The following is a 20,071-nucleotide window of genomic DNA, read 5'->3' as shown; positions in this document are numbered from 1 at the left end:
TTTGCCGCAATTTTAGTTCCCACGGGTCATTTTATATGCAAATATGATGGCAAATAGTTGGTTTGTGACATCAATACGCATATTTCACATTATTGGCACCTTGAATCCCATTTTTGACTTGTTTTGTAGGTCATACGATTCAAACTTGGGAACTGTTGGCTCTTTTGATGCGATACTAGCTCCCACGGGCGATTTTACTTACAAGCATATTCAACTTTTCGGCACCTTGAACCCTGTTTTTAATATGTTTTACAGGTCATATGGCTCAAACTTCAGAACAGTTGGCTTGTTTGATGCAAAGTTAGTCCCCATGAGCACCTTGATCACAATTTTAATTTGTTTTGTAGGTCATACAGTACAGACATAAGACCTGTTGGCTTGTTTGACACAAGTTTAGCTCCCACCGGTCATTTTACTAAGTGGCGTTGGTTGGTTTCTAGAAAAAAACATGCATATTCCATGTTTTAGACACCTTGAACCCCGATTTTGACTTCTTTTGTAAGTAATATAGTACAAACATGGGAACCATTGGCTCGTTTGACGTAAGACTGAGTTCCCACTGGTCATTTTACTTACGAGCAAGGTGGCGACATTTGGTTTATGAAAAAACCATTTATGTTTCATGTTGTGGGCATGTTAAACCCTATTTTTGACTTGTTTTGTAGGTCATACGGTACAAACATAGGAACCGCTGGCTCAATTGTGTAGGTTTAATTCCCATGGGTCATTTTACTTACAAGCAGAGAGCGGTAGTTGACTTGTGACAGAAACATTCATATTCCTTGTTTTGGGTATCTTAAACCCAATTTTTGACTTGTTTTGCTACACAAATGGTACAAACATGGGAATGGCCGCGATAGTTGGTTTGCGACAAAAACATGCATATTTCAAGTTTTAGGAACCTAGAACCCCATCTTTGACTTGTTTTGTGGGTCCTACGGTTAAAACTTGAGAACAAATGACTCATTTGACACATGTTAGTTGCTAGGGGTCATTTTACTTAAAATTGCGGTGGCTATAGTTGGTTTGTGGCAAGAACAAGCACATTCCACATTTTGCGCACTTTGAACCCCACTTTTGACTTGTTTTGTAGGTCTCCGTGTTCAAACTTGCGAACCATTGGCTCGTTTGATGCACGTTTAGCTCCCACTGGTCATTTGACATATGAGCATCGTGGCGGTAGTTCGCTTGTCACGAGAACAAGCATATTCCACATTTTGGGCTTGATGAACCCAATTCTTGACTTGTTTTGTACGTCATAATGGTCAAACTTGGGAACAGTAGGCTCATTCGATAGAAATTTAGTTCCCACAGGTAAGTTTACTTACGATTGTGGTGGCTGCATTTGGTTTGTGATAAGAACAAGCACATTCCACATTTTGGGGTTTGATTACACACGCTTATCATTAGAACATGCTTTAAAGGGTTTCACTAGAGGAGAGGCTAATAATCTAGGTTGAACATGAAAATCTGTATAAAACTAGATTTTTGAGATAAAGTTAGGATTTTTTAGAAAAATACTAAGGCAAGGTCACGATTTTTTAAGATTTAAACATGGGCATCCTTAGAACATACATTAAGGTTTAAACATGACTATCCTAGCCTAGGCATTTCTCTCTCTCAATATATCTTCTTTTTTATCAAAAAACCATACAACTATAAAATGAAGTTCCTAAGCCATTTCACTATTCCAGACCACAGTACCTACTGCAATTTCTTGAGAGCTAATAGTCAACCACAATTTTGAACATAACTAAAATGTTTTCACTCATTAGCGATGAACTGCCTTAACAATTATAAGCTAGACATTGTACAGTGAATACCTTCTTCAAACAAGGCGTATAAAGTGTTGAGGGGCACAAAAGCTCGCTCCATGTCAACTAGTGCGACCACCATTTTCTTGACTTCATTCTGAAACTCATCCAGTCTAGCACTCGCAATTTCCACGACCTAGGATAAGATTGAAATTGAACTAGTAATTAATATGGTGATGGTCACGGAGATGGTGGTGGTGGTGACGACCACGGTACTGCAAAATAGTGTCCGTGCAATAGGAATTCTAACTTGTAGGTACATCATACCTCTCTCTTGAAAGGAAGATATCTTCCCATACTTGGCGTAGCATTTGCAGCAATGGAAGCTATATCAACCAAGACGTGATCAACCTAATCTCAACAGTTAGGCAAGAACTCCATGAATAGTAAACAAGGTAACCAAAAATGAAGTTAAAAGAATCCCTCTACAACAATATATAATCCAGCTTTCATTCATTTATATAAATCTCCATACCCTGTTAAGTATGGCTTACCCAGCTTCAGTTCCTTTTTCCAAGAACGAGTGTTCAGCTTCTCTTCCCTCCATTGTCTCCCCATCCCAAGTATGAATTGAAATTTCTAAATTAAAAAAGAAGTCAAGTAAATAAGCTTGTGTATCCAGTAAGGAAATACAACACAATTACAATCAATTTAAAAGCACAAAGTGTGAAAACAGTCGTATTGATATGTAGCATGATGAAATAAGCAGCACATGGCCCACACAGATGGAGAGGAAGAGGTCAACTCAGCAAATAAAATTCAATTATAAAATAGGCCTTCAAGCTCAACCATAGTAGCCAATGGCACAAAGGGTAGTGAGGTGCAAAGGGTATCTAGAACCTAGGTATGAGGCAAAGGTCCACGCCTCACAAACGTTAGGCGCATATTTATTAAAATTGTATGTAAAATACCTTGACAAGAACAAGCATAAACCACATTTTGGGAACCTTGAACCCCATTTTTTACTTGTTTTATGCATCTTATGCCTCAAACGTGGTAACCATTGCCTCGTTCGATGAAGGTTTGGTTCCCACAGGCTGTTTTAATTATAAGTACAGTGGCATTAGTTGGTTTGTGACAAAAACATGCATATTTCGGATTTTGGGCACCTAGAGCCCAAATTTTTACTTGTTTTGTAGGTCATACAATTCAAACTTGGGAATCGTTGGCTTGTTCGAAGAAGGACTAGTTCCCACAGGTCATTTTAATTATGAGCAAGGTGGCGATAGTCGGTTTATGGCAAAATACATGCATATTCCATGTTTTGGGCACCTTAAACCCCATTTTTGACTTGTTTTGTAGGTCATACAGTACAAACATGAGAACCATTTGCTCAGTTGATGTAGTTTTAATTTTCATAGGTCATTTTACTAAGAAGCACGGCGGCGGTAGCTGATTTGTGATAGAAATATTCATATTCATTGTTTTAAGCACCTTGAACCCTGATTTTGACTTCTTTTGTATGTCATATGGTACAAACATGGGAACCGTTGGCTCATTTGACGCAGGTTTTGTTCTCCCTGACCGTTTTACTTACAAGTATGATGGTTGTATATGCTAGTCGGTATGTGAAAATAAAAAGCATATTCCACGTTTTAGGGACCTTAAACCTTATTTTTGACTCATTTTGTTGATCATATGGTACACACATGGGAACTGTTGCCTCGTTTGACGGAGGTTTAGTTCCCATGGGTCATTTTACTTAATAATGTGGTGGTGGTAGTTGGTTTGTGGCAAACTTATGCATACTTTTCATCTCTTTGGCACTAGGAACCCCATTTTTAACTCATTTTTAGGTCCTACGGTTCAAACTTGGAAACCGTTGGCTGACTTGATGCAGACTAGTTCCCATGGGTCATTTTACTTATGAGTACGAAGGCAATAGTGTATTTGTGATAAGAACAAGCATATTCAACGTTTTGGGCACCTTGAGCCCCATTTTTGACTTCTTTTGTAGGTCCTTCGATTCAAACTTGGGAATCGCCGGCTCGTTTGAATCAAGATATCTCACGGGTCATTTTACTTACGAGCGTAGTGGCGAAGGGTGGTTTGCGAAGAGAACAAGCATATTGCACGTTTTGGGAACTTTAAACCCCATTTTTTGCCTCGTTTTGTAGGTCATATGGTACAGACATGGGAACCTTTGGCCCCTTTGGCGCAGGTTTAGTTTTCTCGAGACATTTTAATTTGGAGTATGGTGGTGGTAGTTGGTTTGTAAAAAAAACATGCATATTCCACGTTTTGGGTACTTGGAACCCCATTTTTGACTTGTGTTGTAGGTATTAAGGCTCAAACACGGGAACCGTTGGCTTGTTTGATGCAGGTTTAGTTCCCACGGGTCATTTTACTTATGACTACGTTGGCGGTAGTTAGTTTGTGAAGAGAACAAGCATAGTCTAAGTTTTGGGCATCTTGAACCCCGATTTTGACTTGTTTTATAGGTCATACTGATCAAACTTGGGAACCGTAAGATCATTTGATGTAGGACTAGTTCCCACTGGTCTTTTACTTATGCGTATGGTGGCGGTAGTTCATTTGTTGCAAAAGCATGCATATTCCATGTTTTGGGCACCTTAAACCCCTATTTTGACCTATTTTGTAGGTAACACGGTACAAACACCTGAATCATTGGCTTGTTTGACCTAGGGTTTACTTCCCATGGGTCATTTTACATACGAATTCATGGTGGTAGTCGGTTTGTGACAAAACATGCATTATTCACATTTTGGGAACTTGGAACCCCATTTTTGACTTGTTTTTTCGGTCTTGCAGTTCAAACCTCGGAACCATTGGCGCGTTTGACGAAGGACTAATTCCCATGACTCATTTTACTTATGAGCACGGTGACGGTAATACGCTTTTTTATGAGAACAAGCATAATCCACGTTTTTGGCACCTTGAGACCCATTTTTTACTTGCTTTGTAGGTGATACGATTCAAGTTGGGAACCGTCAGCTCATTTGACACAAGTTCAATTCCCATATGGCATTTTAATTACGAGAATGGTGGTTGTAGTTGGTTTTTGACAAAAACAAGCATATTTATATTTTAGGCAGCTTGATCCCAATTTTTGACTTGTTTTCTAGGTCGTATGGTTGAAACTTGGGAACCGTTGCCTCGTTCGCTGCAATTTTAGTTCCCACGGGTCATTTTACTTGCAAATATGGTGGCAGTAATTGGTTTGTGACATCAATATGCATATTTCAAGTTATCGGCACCTTGAATACCATTTTGACTTGTTTTGTAGGTCATATGATTCAAACTTGGGAACCGTTGGCTCTTTTGATGCGACACTAGTTCCTATGGGCCATTTTACTTACGAGTCCAGTGGCAGCAGTTGGTTTGTGATAAGAACAAGCATATTCAACTTTTCGGCACCTTGAACCCCATTTTTGAATTGTTTTATAGGTCATATGGCTCAAACTTTGGAACAGTTGGCTTGTTTGATGCAGAGTTAGTCCCCACGGGTCATTCTACTTGTGCGCGCATAGTGGCGATAGTTGGCTTATGAGAAAATATGCATATTTCACATTTTGGGCAACTAGAACTGTTGGCTCATTTGATGCAGGTTTAATTCCTATGGGTCATTTGCCTTGCGAGTATGGTGGTGGTGGTGGTTGGTTTCTGACAAAAATATGCATATTTCACATTTTGGGCACCAGGAATAGTGGAACCCCATATTTTACTTGCTTTTTGGTCCTACGGGCCATACTTGGGAACCGTTGGCTCTTTTGATGCAGGACTAGTTCCCATAGGTCCTTACTCACGAACACGGTGGTGGTAGTTGGGTCGTGACAAAAACATGCATATTCCAAGTTTGCAGCCCATTTTGACTTGTTTTGTAGGTCACAAGATAAAAACATCGCAACCATTGGCTCGCTTGACACAGGTTTAGTTCCACGGGTCATTTTACTAATGAGCACGGTTGTAGTAGTTCAGTTGTGTCAAAAACATGCATATTCCATGTTTTGGGCACCTTGAACCCAAATTTTGATTTGTTTTGTAGGTCAGGCGGTTCAAACTTGGGAGTAATCGGCTTATTTGGTGAAAGTTTTGTTCCCACAAATCATTTTACATACAAGGGCGGTGGAGGCAATTGGTTTGTTACAAGAACTAACAGATTCCACATTATATGGTCATCTTACTTACAAGTATGGTGGTTCAAACATGGGAACTGTTGGCTCGTTTCACGCAGTTTTAGCGCCCTACGGTCATCTTACTTACAAGTACGGTGGCGGTAATTGGTTTGTGACAAAAATATGCAGGTTTCACATTTTGAGCACCTGGAACCCCATTTTTGGCTTGGTTTAAAGTCCAACGATTCAAACTTGGGAACTGTTCCTGCGGGTCATTTTACTCAGTTCTTTTGTGAATAAAACATGCATATTCCATGTTTTGGGCACCTTAAACCCCGTTTTTGACTTGTTTTGTAGGTTATACGGTACAAACATGAGAACTAATGGCAAAATTGATGTAGTTTTAATTTTCATAGGTCATTTTACTAAGAAGCACGGCGACGGTAGCTGATTTGTAACAGAAATATCCATATTCATTGTTTTAAGCACCTTGAACCCCGATTTTGACTTCTTTTGTACGTCATATGGTACAAATGTGGGAACCGTTGGCTCATTTGACGCAGGTTTTGTTCTCACTGGTCGTTTTACTTACGAGTATGATGGTTGTATATGGTAGTCGGTTTGTGAGAATAAAAAGCATATTCCACGTTTAGGCACCTTAAACCCTGTTTTTGACTCGTTTTGCTGATCATATGGTACAAACATGGGAACCATTGGCTCGTTTGACGGAAGTTTAGTTCCCAAGGGTCATTTTACTCAATAATGTGGTGGTGGTAGTTGGTTTGTGGCAAACTTATGCATACTTCATCTCTCTGGCACTAGGAACCCCATTTTTGACTCATTTTCAAGTCCTACGGTTCAAACTTAGGAACCGTTGGCTCACTTGATGCAGGACTAGTTCCCATAGGTCATTTTGCTTATGAGTACAGTAGCAATAGTTGATTTGTGATAAGAACAAGCGTATTCCACTTTTTGGGCACCTTGAACCCCATTTTTTACTTGTTTTGTAGGTCCTTCGATTCAAACTTGGGAATCGTCGGCTCGTTTGAATCAAGACTAGTTCTCACGGGTCATTTTACTTATGAGCATAGTGGCGGTAGTTGGTTTGTGAAGAGAACAAGCATATTGCACATTTTGGGCACCTTAAACCCCATTTTTTCCTGGTTTTGTAGGTCATATGGTACAAAGATGGGAACCATTGGCCCGTTTGACGCAGGTTTAGTTTTCTTGAGACATTTTAGTATCGAGTATGGTGGTGGTAGTTGGTTTGTAACAAAAACATGCATATTTCACGTTTTGGGTACTTAGAATCCCATTTTTTACTTTTGTTGTAGTAATTACGGCTCAAACACGAGAACCGTTAGCTTGTTTGATGCAAGTTTAGTTCCCACGGGTCATTTTACTTATGACTATGTTGGCGGTAGTTAGTTTGTGACAAGAACAAGCATATTCTAAGTTTTGGGCACCTTGAACCCCGATTTTGACTTGTTTTGTAGGTCATACTGATCAAACTTGGGAACCGTTAAATCATTTGATGTAGGACTAGTTCCCACTGGTCTTTTACTTATGCGTATGGTGGCGGTAGTTCGTTTGTTGCAAAAACATGCATATTTCATGTTTTGGGCACCTTAAACCCCTATTTTGACCTATTTTGTAGGTAACACGATACAAATATTTGAATCATTGGCTTGTTTGACCTAGGGTTTAGTTCCCATGGGTCATTTTATATACGAATTCGAGGTGGTAGTCGGTTTGTGACAAAACATGCATTATTCACATTTTAGGAACTTGGAACCCCATTTTTCACTTGTTTTTTTCGGTCTTGCAGTTCAAACCTCGGAACCGTTGGCACATTTGACGAAGGACTAATTCCCATGACTCATTTTACCTATGAGCACGGTGACGGTAATAGGCTTTTTTATGAGAACAAGCATAATCCACGTTTTTGGCACCTTGAGACCCATTTTTTACTTGTTTTGTAGGTGATACGATTCAAGTTGGGAACCGTCAGCTCATTTGACACAGGTACAATTCCCATATGGCATTTTAATTACGAGAATGGTGGTTGTAGTTGGTTTCTGACAAAAATAAGCATATTTATTTTGTGGGTTACTTACGACTATGGTGGCGGCAATGGGTTTGTGAAAAGAACAACCATATTCCACATTTTAGAAACCTTGAACCCCATTTTTTACTTGTTTTTAGGTCCTCCGATTCAAACGTGGGAACCGGTTACTCGTTAAGTAGCTCCCACGGGCCATTTGACTTACGAGCATGGTGGTGGTGCTCGTAAAGCATGGTGGTGCTCAATTGAAATTTCTAAATTAAAAAAGAAGTCAAGTAAATAAGCTTGTGTATCCAGTAAGGAAATAAAACACCAGTACAATCAATTTAAAAGCACAAAATGTGAAAACCGGGGAATTGATATGCAGCATGATGAAATAAGTAGCACATGGTCCACCCAGGAGTGGCGCGCCCACACAGATGGAGAGGAAGAGATCAACTCAGCAAATAAAATTCAATTACAAAATAGACCTTCAAGCTCAATATGGTAAATTTATAAATCCTTAGATAACGTTTTTATGTTTGATTCTAAACTATTTTTTTACTGAAAATTAAAAACGACTTTTGAGGGCCCATATTTGATCAGTAAAATTTATTATGGATAATGATAATATGTCATATTTGAACTAATAAAAGTTAAAGATATATTTTTAGTAATGTTATAATAATATAATTAATAATGATTAAGCATATTATGATGACAATATTACAACACAATTATTGTGTTACATTATGATACAATCATTATTATTTTCATATTAACAATTTATATTTAATTAGCTAATATTTTAATACTATTCAAAAATGTAATTAAGAACATAAATTGTTTCTAATTTTCATGTATGTGTTCCTGTAAAACAAATAAAAGAGAGGGTAGTTCTATAGGTGATTTGGTTAGACACGTTTTTAGGTGTAAATAAAAATATTTTTGAATGTAATCAGGATGCAGGAATACTGTGGGCTACATGGTAGATTGAGCTGTAATGGAGGGTTACCAATTATCGTAAAAGTGGGTTATGTAGGTTGCAAGTGGAGGGAGTGATCTTTTTGGTAAATTTTAGGGAATGTCTGTGACATTTTTGAAACCTTAGGGTAGGTTAATATAATTTTTGAAATCTCAAGAAAGGTCATATAATTTTTGACTCCTATTTGTCAGTCTTTTATTAGTAATTGAATTGGAGTTGGATTGAAGTTAGATCTAAAATTTAAATTTGATATAATTGATGTTAATGTGAATCTAGAGTAGTTTATATTTGAATTTATGTGAGAGTTTTAATTTTCATTTTATTTTTAATTAATTTAATTAATTAGTGAGGTGAAAGTGTTAATATTGAATTTTGCATGTTATATAGATGTTTGAGAGTGCACATAGTAAGCTATTTACAACTCACACGTCTAATATGACTAAAATAAATGACTAGATAGTCTAAGGATTTTGTTTAAAAATAAATAAATATATATATTTATTTATTTATCCTATTCCTAATATATATATATATATATATATTTATTTATTTATTTTTCCTATTCCTAATATATATATATATATATATATATATATATATATATATGAAAAAAAGGCTGTACCCGGTGCAAAAGGCTCCCACTTTGAGTTAAGATATATATACATGTATCTAAACATAGGATAAAATAACTACTTAATGGTAGCATTATAAATCCTTAGTAAATATGACTAAGGATTTTGTTTATAAATAAATATACTTTTTTATTTATTCATCCTATTCCTCATATATATATATATATAATAACTACTTAACGGCACCATTATAAAGCCTTAATCAAGCACTAGAAATAAATACAAAGCTTGAATCAATTAAAATATCATTATAATATTGAAAACATTTTTTGCATTAGTACTCCAAGCACAATACTATTTTATTTGAAGGTTGAAACAATTTTTGAATGAAGTTTCTTCTTCTTTAAAATTTTTAGAAATTTAAAGAAATTCCTCTTTCTCTAGAATCCCTTGGATTTTGATTTACTTTGCACTTGGATAAGATGTAATATAAAATTGTATTTAAATTTTTCGAAATCCACCCAAATTCAAAGGTAGGATAATGTTATTTCTTTATGTGCGATGATTTTATCCCCCAAAAAAAAAAAAGCTTCAATATTAAATTGCCAGAAAAAAAAAATCTGAAAAATCTACCTTTAAATTGTTGATACAAAACCTCATAAACAACAAAAGCTGGAAAAAAAAAATGGAAATGATATCAAATAGCACCTTAGTAGAACAAACAGGCACCAATCTAATGTCATAAAAACAGGTAGAACAAGCTGCATTTTCACACAAACAAACACACATGTGTGCGCCCGATAGACGACTCAGGCATCAGTGTTTTTTCCATTCTTACACAGTCACTTGAATAGAATAGTTGTAATTAAAGATTCATGCATTACCTAAAATTGAAACCTAGTTATCTTGATAAATGAGAGAGATAAATTTCAATGACGAATTAAGCACTAAAAGCAAAGAAAACTTATGAATAAGGAGGTTAATGGCAAAGTCAGCTTCAGCATCCTCCCAGGGATATCTAGTTCATTGCAGAGGAGAAAACAGAACTTAAAAAACAAATTGAAACCATTTGAAAAATATGAAGGCAATTGTCATTGAAACTAAATTTGAAAATATGAAGTCAATCATCTAACAATGGTTCATCTAATAAGATTATGTTTTCTCTAAAAAGTCATAAGAAATCAAGATAATGAGGAATTTAAGAATTATGTGATAAAATATTATGTGCCTGACTCACAGTTGTTGTTGAATTAAATTACAATAGAAGGGCTTTTTTCAATTTTCACTTTTTAATTTTATTGATTCATTTATTTCCTAGGCTCACTTTTTAATTTTTGATAAATATAATTCTACTAAAAAAGGAGAGAAAAAAACAGCAAAGAGTGGGAAAAAAAAAACAAGGAGAATAAGATGTTTTTTCCTTTACAAAATGAAAATAGCTACAGAATCAAAGAAAAACAAACACAACCCCAAGATGCCACAAGCAACACCACTCAACTCCAACAGTTGACACAGCCAAAACCACACATGTATCCCAAGTCATTCCCTTTTGAAGCAAGTCATTGGTATTGATTTCCAAGGATCATATTAAGGCTCGGCATGATTCAACTAACCAAATCACTCCCTTAAACCATTATGAAACCGAACTTTCAGTTCACCACAAATTTGAACTGAAATCAAACCAATTTAAGTGGGTTAATTGAACTTTGGTTTATCAATTTTTTGGGCCTGTCTTACGGTTAATTGAACCAAACCAATTAACCTATAATTATAAGTTTCATGCCAAAATATATATGTATATATATATATATATATATATATATATATATATACATATAGAAATATTTTTTTAAAAAAAGAAAAACTCAAATCAATATCGTTTTCCTTACATTCAATCACTTAGGGGTGTAGTGGGTTTGGCATTGACCAATATCATGGATAGAACTGAAACAATATGATTCCTAAATGGATCACAAATAACAAGGCCCAAATGAAGGGCTAAGGGTGGAGAAGAGAAGGGGATTAGGTTTTAGGGAAGGATTTGGGGGGGTGGGGGGGTTTGTTCTCCGTCTTCCAATGTGAGACGAAACAAGGATGACAAGGAAGAGAAAAAGATTGAGTTTTTCGTGGATTCCCTCCACCCACCATCTTTCAACATGGAATGGAGCCAGTCATTTCTATTATTTACATTCGTTAGATTCCCTCATTGTATCTTCTTCCTTCTTCTTCTTCCACCACTCCTCTCCTCTCTCTCCCCCACACTCTCTCAGCTGCAATTCTTCTTCTGTTCTTCCTCTGTCATGTTCTATTCAAATCTGTTCACCATTGCTCTCTTCTCTGCTGCCAGCAGCCTTCTTTCATCTCTCTTCTTCTCTTTTATTCTTGTCCTCCTCTTGTTCTCTCCTTCTTGCTAATTTTCCCCCTTAATTGCTACCTCTATTTCTGATTTTCTGTCCTTAATTCTCTTTCTCTTCAGCTATTTCTGATTTCTAATTTCTGATTTCTCTTTTTCCCTCTCCCACTTATCACCATGCTCCCTATTCTCCAGCAGAGTTCATGAACCAAGACTTTTCTTGCATCTTTAATTTTCTCCATTCATCACACTCCCTCACTGTCAATCTCTCCTCTTAGCACCACCCATGAAAGCCATTCAATCATCATCTCTTCTATTAAATTTCAGTACCAAAAAAATAAAAAAAAAGTTGCATCCTCCAGCCAAAATTTACAGTCTTCCCACTCATATTTCAAACCATCGTTATCAAAAATGCCAACACCCTAGTGAACCACATATAAGTATGAACATTCTGAAACATGGTACATTTTCAATCCCAAACGTTAAATCTAATGATTCAAAGCTTTAGTTCAATATTTTTCACATAAATTTTTAGTAGTTAAAAGTGGGGAATCATCACATCTTATTTCTATTTCTATCATTTTCAATCTATTTCACAATAGGAAGTATCTTCTACACTTAGAAACACCTCAACATCTTCTTCAATATATACAAGTGCCATTACAATTTTGTCACCTTTTTCACCAATATAAATATTTAAGTAAACGTTCCATATTTTAGAACATGTGCCATACTGAGAGAAAAATATACACAAACACTGATACTTTTATTAAGATTATAACAACAGAAAACAAATTAAAACTAAATATGATTCATGGGAACTCCTACAAAAGCACCACCTATTCAAGACCAAAGCATGGGGGGGGGGGGGGGTGGAATACCAACACTGAAGCAAATGAGTGGTATGGTAATTCCCAAAGATCCTCAATTCCTCCTTCCTCCCTCGCCAAATGCATCAAACCATAAATAAAACAACCCCATAAAATCCAAAAATGCTTCCTACAACCAAAGCCCCCAAAATCTCAAGAAAAAACAAGTCCTCATTGAAAAAGGGACTCACCTACCCCGCTAAAGAAAAAGTTCCCAACCTCACATGCAAAAGGGTAAATATCAAATCCTAGGATGAGCATTGGTGTACCTATGCACACAACACACACATTTTATGTTATGATAACTTACTCGACATTCTCATCTACAAACAGCCCATCGTATTCATCCTGTCAAGAACCATGCATCAAACCAAACCTATACTTAGAAAATGAGCAAAAAATTTTCCTTCACTCCTAACAGTATAAAAAGACATGTGCACAACATCAATCAGTCTTAATAGAGTCCTCTCCAATATACAAATTTGACAATGATAAGATGCACAATGAAGATGAGTCCACAAATTGCAAAACCATCAGATTTTCCAATCAAATTGCATATGATTTTCCCTAACTTAAATCTTTTACACGAATTCAAGTAAGAACGAACTGGTCATGTTCAATAGTCATAAATTTGAATTAAATCTCCAAGTGTAACTCATGACGAAATGAAAAGTATTACATGCAAAGATGTATAAAAAATACCTCTTGAAATTGCAGAACTCAGTCATTCTTACCTTACAAATTTCTAACAAAAAAATAATTCATGACTAAATTTTCATAGAAACAAGATTATCGCCACAAAAGAGGTCTAATTGATTAGCTTTTCAAATTTATTCTGTATCACAACAGAGAGATGTGAATAGTACGAAAACGACGGTAACAGAGAACAAGCCCTGCAACCCAATGATCATCGAAATAAATAATATCACATAAAAACATAAAAAAAGAAACAAAAGTAATATGAGAAGATAAGTCTTCCCCTTAACCAAATCACAAGTCAGCCCACAACAAAAAAGAAAAGGAGAACAATAGAAAAATATTTAAATGTAGGATAAATCAAACCAACACCGACCAATTATAAGATTTAAAAGGTAGTATACCAAACTAATCAAGAAGACACCACCTTTAGCTCCCCAATTTGTCAACAATTCTACTCTTATCTACCTAATAAAAATGGAACTTTTCTGCAAAAATATTCCGCGAAGTTAATGATTTTGAATAATAATCAAAATCGGGCGACTTAGCTAAATTGTATGAAAATAAATAAAGATAATCATTCTTGTGACTAAATAAATAAATACTACAGCCAAACATTAAAATAACTAAAATTCCCCTACAGTTAAAATAAACAAATAAATAAATAAATAAATAAATACATAAATAAATAAAAACATAGAAATAACATACTAATTTTTAAGACAACTTAAGCAAATATAAACAAAAATCCTACAATGTGCTAAATAACCTCCTTGTTCGTCCCAAATCATCTTAGCATTGTTGAATGAGAACTCTAGCTTTTAATCAAGCGCTTTGCTTTTTCTTTTGTAAACTCAATGTGGCTGCAATAGTCTCGTTGTTCCCATCAGCAGATAGGAATATTGAAAATGTTAAGTCATAAGAAATCAATAATATCACATAAAAACATAAAAAAGGAAACAAAAGTAATGTATATATATAGTACAAAAGATCTCATTTTCAATAATGCTTGAGACAAAAATAAGAGAGAAACAAGAGTTGCAACACAACGACCAATGAAATAAATCTTACCGCATCAAAAAGGTAAACAACAAATAGAAGTAATATACATAGTATAGGAGAACTCATTCAAATTCCACATGTATTGGAAAAGCATCATGATCAGGAAATAAACAATTGCATAATAATATAAAAATACTCAAACACATCTTATACAATGACCCTTTGTAACCAAAGAAATAGTATTTGATATAAAATAATATTGGCGACCTATATAGTGGTAGGATCATACGAAACCACCTTTTTTCTTCTAAAAGATCATAATTGGACATAACCGCATTACCTACAAGTCAAAAATCTTTTTATCTAGGATGATGAACATATTCATCATCAACAAGCTAAAATAAGCACACAATATAAAAATTCTCAAAGTTTTAGCAAATCAACATTCAGGTCTATATTTTGTATACATCAAGGTTGTAACTAACTCTTCCTCATTTTCAATCATAGCCAATATGAGAGGATAAGTCTTCCCCTTAACCAAATCACAAGTCAGCCACAACAAAAAAGAAACGGAGAACAATAGAAAAATAATAAAAATGTAGGATAAATCAAACCAACACCGACCAATTCTAAGATTCAAAAGGTAGTATACCTAACTAATCAAGAAGACACCACCTTTAGCTCCCGAATTTGTCAACAATTCTACTCTTATCTACCTAATAAAAAGGGAACCATTCTGCAAACATATTCCATGAAGTTAATGACTTTGAATAATAATCAAAAAGGGGTGACTTAGCAAAATTGTATGAAAATAAATAAAGATATTCATTCTTGTGACTAAATAATAAATACTACAGCCAGCGATTAAAATAACTAAAATTCCCCAACAGTTAAAATAAATAAATAAATAAATAACTAAATAAATAGACACATAAATAAATAAATAAATAAAAACATATAAATAACATACTAATTTTTAAGACGACTTAAGCAAATATAAACAAAAATCCTACAATGTACTAAATAACCTCCCTGTTGGTCCCAAATCATCTTTAGCATTGCTGAATGAGAACTCTAGCTTTTAATCAATGGCTTTGTCTTTTCTTTTGCAAACTCAATGTGGTTGCAATAGTCTCGTTGTTCCCATCAGCAGATAGGAATACTGAAAATTTTAAATAAGTCATAAGAAATCAATAATATCACATAAAAACATAAAAAAGGAAATAAAAGTAATATATATATATATATAGTACAAAAGATCTCATTTTCAATAATACTCAAGACAAAAATAAGAGAGAAAAAGAGTTGCAACACAACGATCAATGAAATAAATCTTACCGCATCAAAAATGTAAACAACAAATAGAAGTAATATACATAGTATAGGAGAACTCATTCAAATTCCACATGTAGTGGCAAAGCATCATGATCAGGAAATAAACAATTGCATAATAATATAAAAATACTCAAACACATCTTATACACCTTACACAATCAGTTCCTAAATAAGTAAATCAATTACCCTTTGTAACCAAAGAAAAAGTATTTGATATAAAATAATATTGGCGACCTATATAGTGGTAGGATCATACGAAACCACCTTTTTTTCTTCTAAAAAATCATAATTGGACATAACCGCATTACCTACAAGTCAAAAATCTTTTTATCTGGGATGATGAACATATTCATCATCAACAAGCGAAAATAAGCACACAATATAAAAATTCTCAAAGTTTTAGCAAATCAATATTCAGGTCTATACTTTTTATACATCAAGGTTGTAACAAACTCTTCCTCATTTTCAATCATAGCCAATATGAGAAGATAAGTCTTCCGCTCAACCAAATCACAAGTCAGCCACAACAAAAAAGAAAAGGAGAACAATAGAAAAATAATAAAAATGTAGGATAAATCAAACCAACACCAACCAATTATAAGATTCAAAAGGCAGTATTACTAACTAATCAAGAAGACACCACCATTAGCTCCCGAATTTGTCAACAATTCTACTCTTATCTACCTAATAAAAAGGGAACCTTTCTGCAAAAATATTCCGCGATGTTAATGACTTTGAATAATAATCAAAATGGGGTGACTTAGCTAAATTGTATGAAAATAAATAGAGAAAATCATTCTTGTGACTAAATAAATAAATACTACAGCCAAACATTAAAATAACTAAAATTCCCCAACAGTTAAAATAAATAAATAAATAAATAAATAACTAAATAAATAAACACAAAAATAAATAAATAAATAAATAAAAACATAGAAATAACATACTAATTTTTAAGACAACTTAAGCAAATATAAACAAAAATCCTACAATGTACTACTAAATAACCTCCCTATTGGTCCCAAATCATCTTAGCATTGCTGAATGAGAACTCTAGCTTTTAATCAGGGGCTTTGCTTTTTCTTTTGTAAACTCAATGTGGCTGCAATAGTCTCGTTGTTCCCATCAGCAGATAGGAATACTGAAAATTTTAAATAAGTCATAAGAAATCAATAATATCACATAAAAACATAAAAAAGGAAAAAAAAAGTAATATATATATATATATATATATATATATATAGTACAAAAGATCTCATTTTCAATAATACTCAAGACAAAAATAAGAGAGAACAAGGGTTGCAACACAACGATCAATGAAATAAATCTTACCGCATCAAAAATGTAAACAACAAATAGAAGTAATATACATAGTATAGGAGAACTCATTTAAATTCCACATGTAGTGGCAAAGCATCATGATCAGGAAATAAACAATTGCATAACAATATAAAAATACTCAAACACATCTTATACACCTTACGCAATCAGTTCCTAAATAAGTAAAACAATGACCCTTCATAACCAAAGAAAAAGTATTTGATATAAAATAATATTGGCGACCTATATAGTGGTAGGATCACGAAACCACCTTTTTTTCTTCTAAAAGATCATAATTGGACATAACCGCATTACCTACAAGTCAAAAATCTTTTTATCTGGGACAATGAACATATTCTTCATCAACAAGCTAAAATAAGCGCACAATATAAAAATTCTCAAAGTTTTAGCAAATCAACATTCAGGTCTATATTTTTTATACATCAAGGTTGTAACCAACTCTTCCTCATATTCAATCATAGCCAATATGAGAAGATAAGCCTTCCCCTTAACCAAATCACAAGTCAGCCACAAAAAAAAAGAAAAGGAGAACAATAGAAAAATAATAAAAATGTAAGATAAATCAAACCAACACCAACCAATTATAAGATTCAAAAGGTAGTATACCTAACTAATCAAGAAGACAGAACCTTTAGCTCCCCAATTTGTCAACAATTCTACTCTTATCTACCTAATAAAAAGGGAACCTCTCTGCAAAAATATTCCGCGAAGTTAATGACTTTGAATAATAATCAAAATCGGGTGACTTAGCAAAATTGTATGACAATAAATAAAGATAATCATTCTTGTGACTAAATAAATAAATACTACAGCCAAACATTAAAATAACTAAAGATAATCATTCTTGTGACTAAATAAATAAATACTACAGCCAAACATTAAAATAACTAAAATTCCCCAACAGTTAAAATAAATAAATAAACACATAAAAAAATAAATAATAAATAAAAACATAGAAATAACATACTAATTTTTAAGACAACTTAAGCAAATATAAACAAAAATCCTACAATGTACTAAATAACCTCCCTGTTGGTCCCAAATCATCTTAGCATTGCTGAATGAGAACTCTTGCTTTTAATCAAGGGCGTTGCTTTTTCTTTTGTAAACTCAATGTGGCTGCAATAGTCTCGTTGTTCCCATCAGCAGATAGGAATACTGAAAATTTTAAATAAGTCATAAGAAATCAATAATATCACATAAAAACATAAAAAAGGAAACAAAAGTAATATATATATAGTACAAAAGATCTCATTTTCAATAATACTCAAGACAAAAATAAGAGAGAAAAAGAGTTGCAACACAACGATCAATGAAATAAATCTTACCGCATCAAAAATGTAAACAACAAATATAAGTAATATACATAGTATAGGAGAACTCATTTAAATTCCACATGTAGTGGCAAAGCATCATAATCAGGAAATAAACAATTGCATAATAATATAAAAATACTCAAACACATCTTATACACCTTACACAATCAGTTCCTAAATAAGTAAATCAATGACCCTTTGTAACCAAAGAAAAAGTATTTGATATAAAATAATATTGGCGACCTATATAGTGGTAGGATCACGAAACCACCTTTTTTTCTTCTAAAAGATCATAATTGGACATAACCGCATTACCTACAAGTCAAAAATCTTTTTATCTGGGGAACATATTCATCATCAACAAGCGAAAATAAGCACACAATATAAAAATTCTCAAAGTTTTAGCAAATCAACATTCAGGTCTATATTTTTTATACATCAAGGTTGTAACTAACTCTTCCTCATTTTCAATCATAGCCAATATGAGAAGATAAGTCTTCCCCTTAACCAAATCACAAGTCAGCCCACAACAAAAAAGAAAAGGAGAACAATAGAAAAATAATAAAAATGTAGGATAAATCAAACCAACACCGACCAATTATAAGATTCAAAAGGTAGTATACCAAACTAATCAAGAAGACACCACCTTTAGCTCCCCAATTTGTAAACAATTCTACTCTTATCTACCTAATAAAAATGGAACCTTTCTGCAAAAATATTCCGCGAAGTTTATGACTTTGAATAATAATCAAAATGGGGTGACTTAGCTAAATTGCATGAAAATAAATAAAGATAATCATTCTTGTGACTAAATAAATAAATACTACATCCAAAGATTAAAATAACTAAAATTCCCCAACAACTAAAACAAATATATAAATAAATAAATAAATAAGTAAATAAATAAATAAACACAAAAATAAATAAATAAAAACATAGAAATAACATACTAATTTTTAAGACAACTTAAGCAAATATAAATAAAAATCCTACAATGTACTCAATAACCTCCCTATTGGTCCTAAATCATCTTAGCATTGCTGAATGAGAACTCTAGCTTTTAATCAAGGGCTTTGCTTTTTCTTTTGTAAACTCAATGCGGCTGCAATAGTCTCGTTGTTCCCATCAGCAGATAGGAATACTGAAAATTTTAAATAAGTCATAAGAAATCAATAATATCACATAAAAACATAAAAAAGGAACAAAAGTAATATATATATATATATATATAGTACAAAAGATCTCATTTTCAATAATGCTTGAGACAAAAATAAGAGAGAAACAAGAGTTGCAACACAACGACCAATGAAATAAATCTTACCGCATCAAAAAGGTAAACGACAAATAGAAGTAATATACATAGTATAGGAGAACTCATTCAAATTCCACATGTATTGGAAAAGCATCATGATCAGGAAATAAACAATTGCATAATAATATAAAAATACTCAAACACATCTTATACAAGACCTTACACAATCAGCTCCTAAATAAGTAAAACAATGACCCTTTGTAACCAAAGAAATAGTATTTGATATAAAATAATATTGGCAACCTATATAGTGGTAGGATCATATGAAACCACCTTTTTTCTTCTAAAAGATCATAATTGGACATAACCGCATTACCTACAAGTCAAAAATCTTTTTATCTGGGTTGATGAACATA

At 33.6% G+C, this 20,071-nt stretch overlaps 1 protein-coding gene across 28 annotated transcripts in view; it reads right to left on the bottom strand.

The window, feature by feature from the left end:
* Positions 1-20,071, bottom strand: part of LOC131161489 (uncharacterized) — a 156,970-nt gene that overhangs the window by 19,328 nt on the left and 117,571 nt on the right. For 11 of the 28 annotated variants that reach the window (XR_009138542.1, XR_009138545.1, XR_009138501.1 and 8 more), the window contains 6 exons: positions 17,694-18,245; positions 15,064-16,887; positions 13,814-14,272; positions 2,290-2,393; positions 2,082-2,165; positions 1,824-1,950 (listed from right to left, as the gene is read on the bottom strand). The gene's annotated coding sequence lies outside the window, so the exon portion shown is untranslated. Of the gene's footprint in view, positions 1-1,823; positions 1,951-2,081; positions 2,166-2,289; positions 2,394-13,813; positions 16,888-17,693; positions 19,545-20,071 lie in introns of those variants that run through there. The other 17 variants (XR_009138559.1, XR_009138577.1, XR_009138503.1 and 14 more) reach the window with 16 other exon arrangements.

The sequence above is a fragment of the Malania oleifera genome, chromosome 1 (assembly GCF_029873635.1).
Source record: "Malania oleifera isolate guangnan ecotype guangnan chromosome 1, ASM2987363v1, whole genome shotgun sequence".
NCBI classification, from domain to species: Eukaryota; Viridiplantae; Streptophyta; class Magnoliopsida; order Santalales; family Ximeniaceae; genus Malania; species Malania oleifera.
The sequence above is the reverse complement of the archived record's forward strand: the minus strand, read 5'-3'. Positions and strand labels throughout refer to the sequence as shown.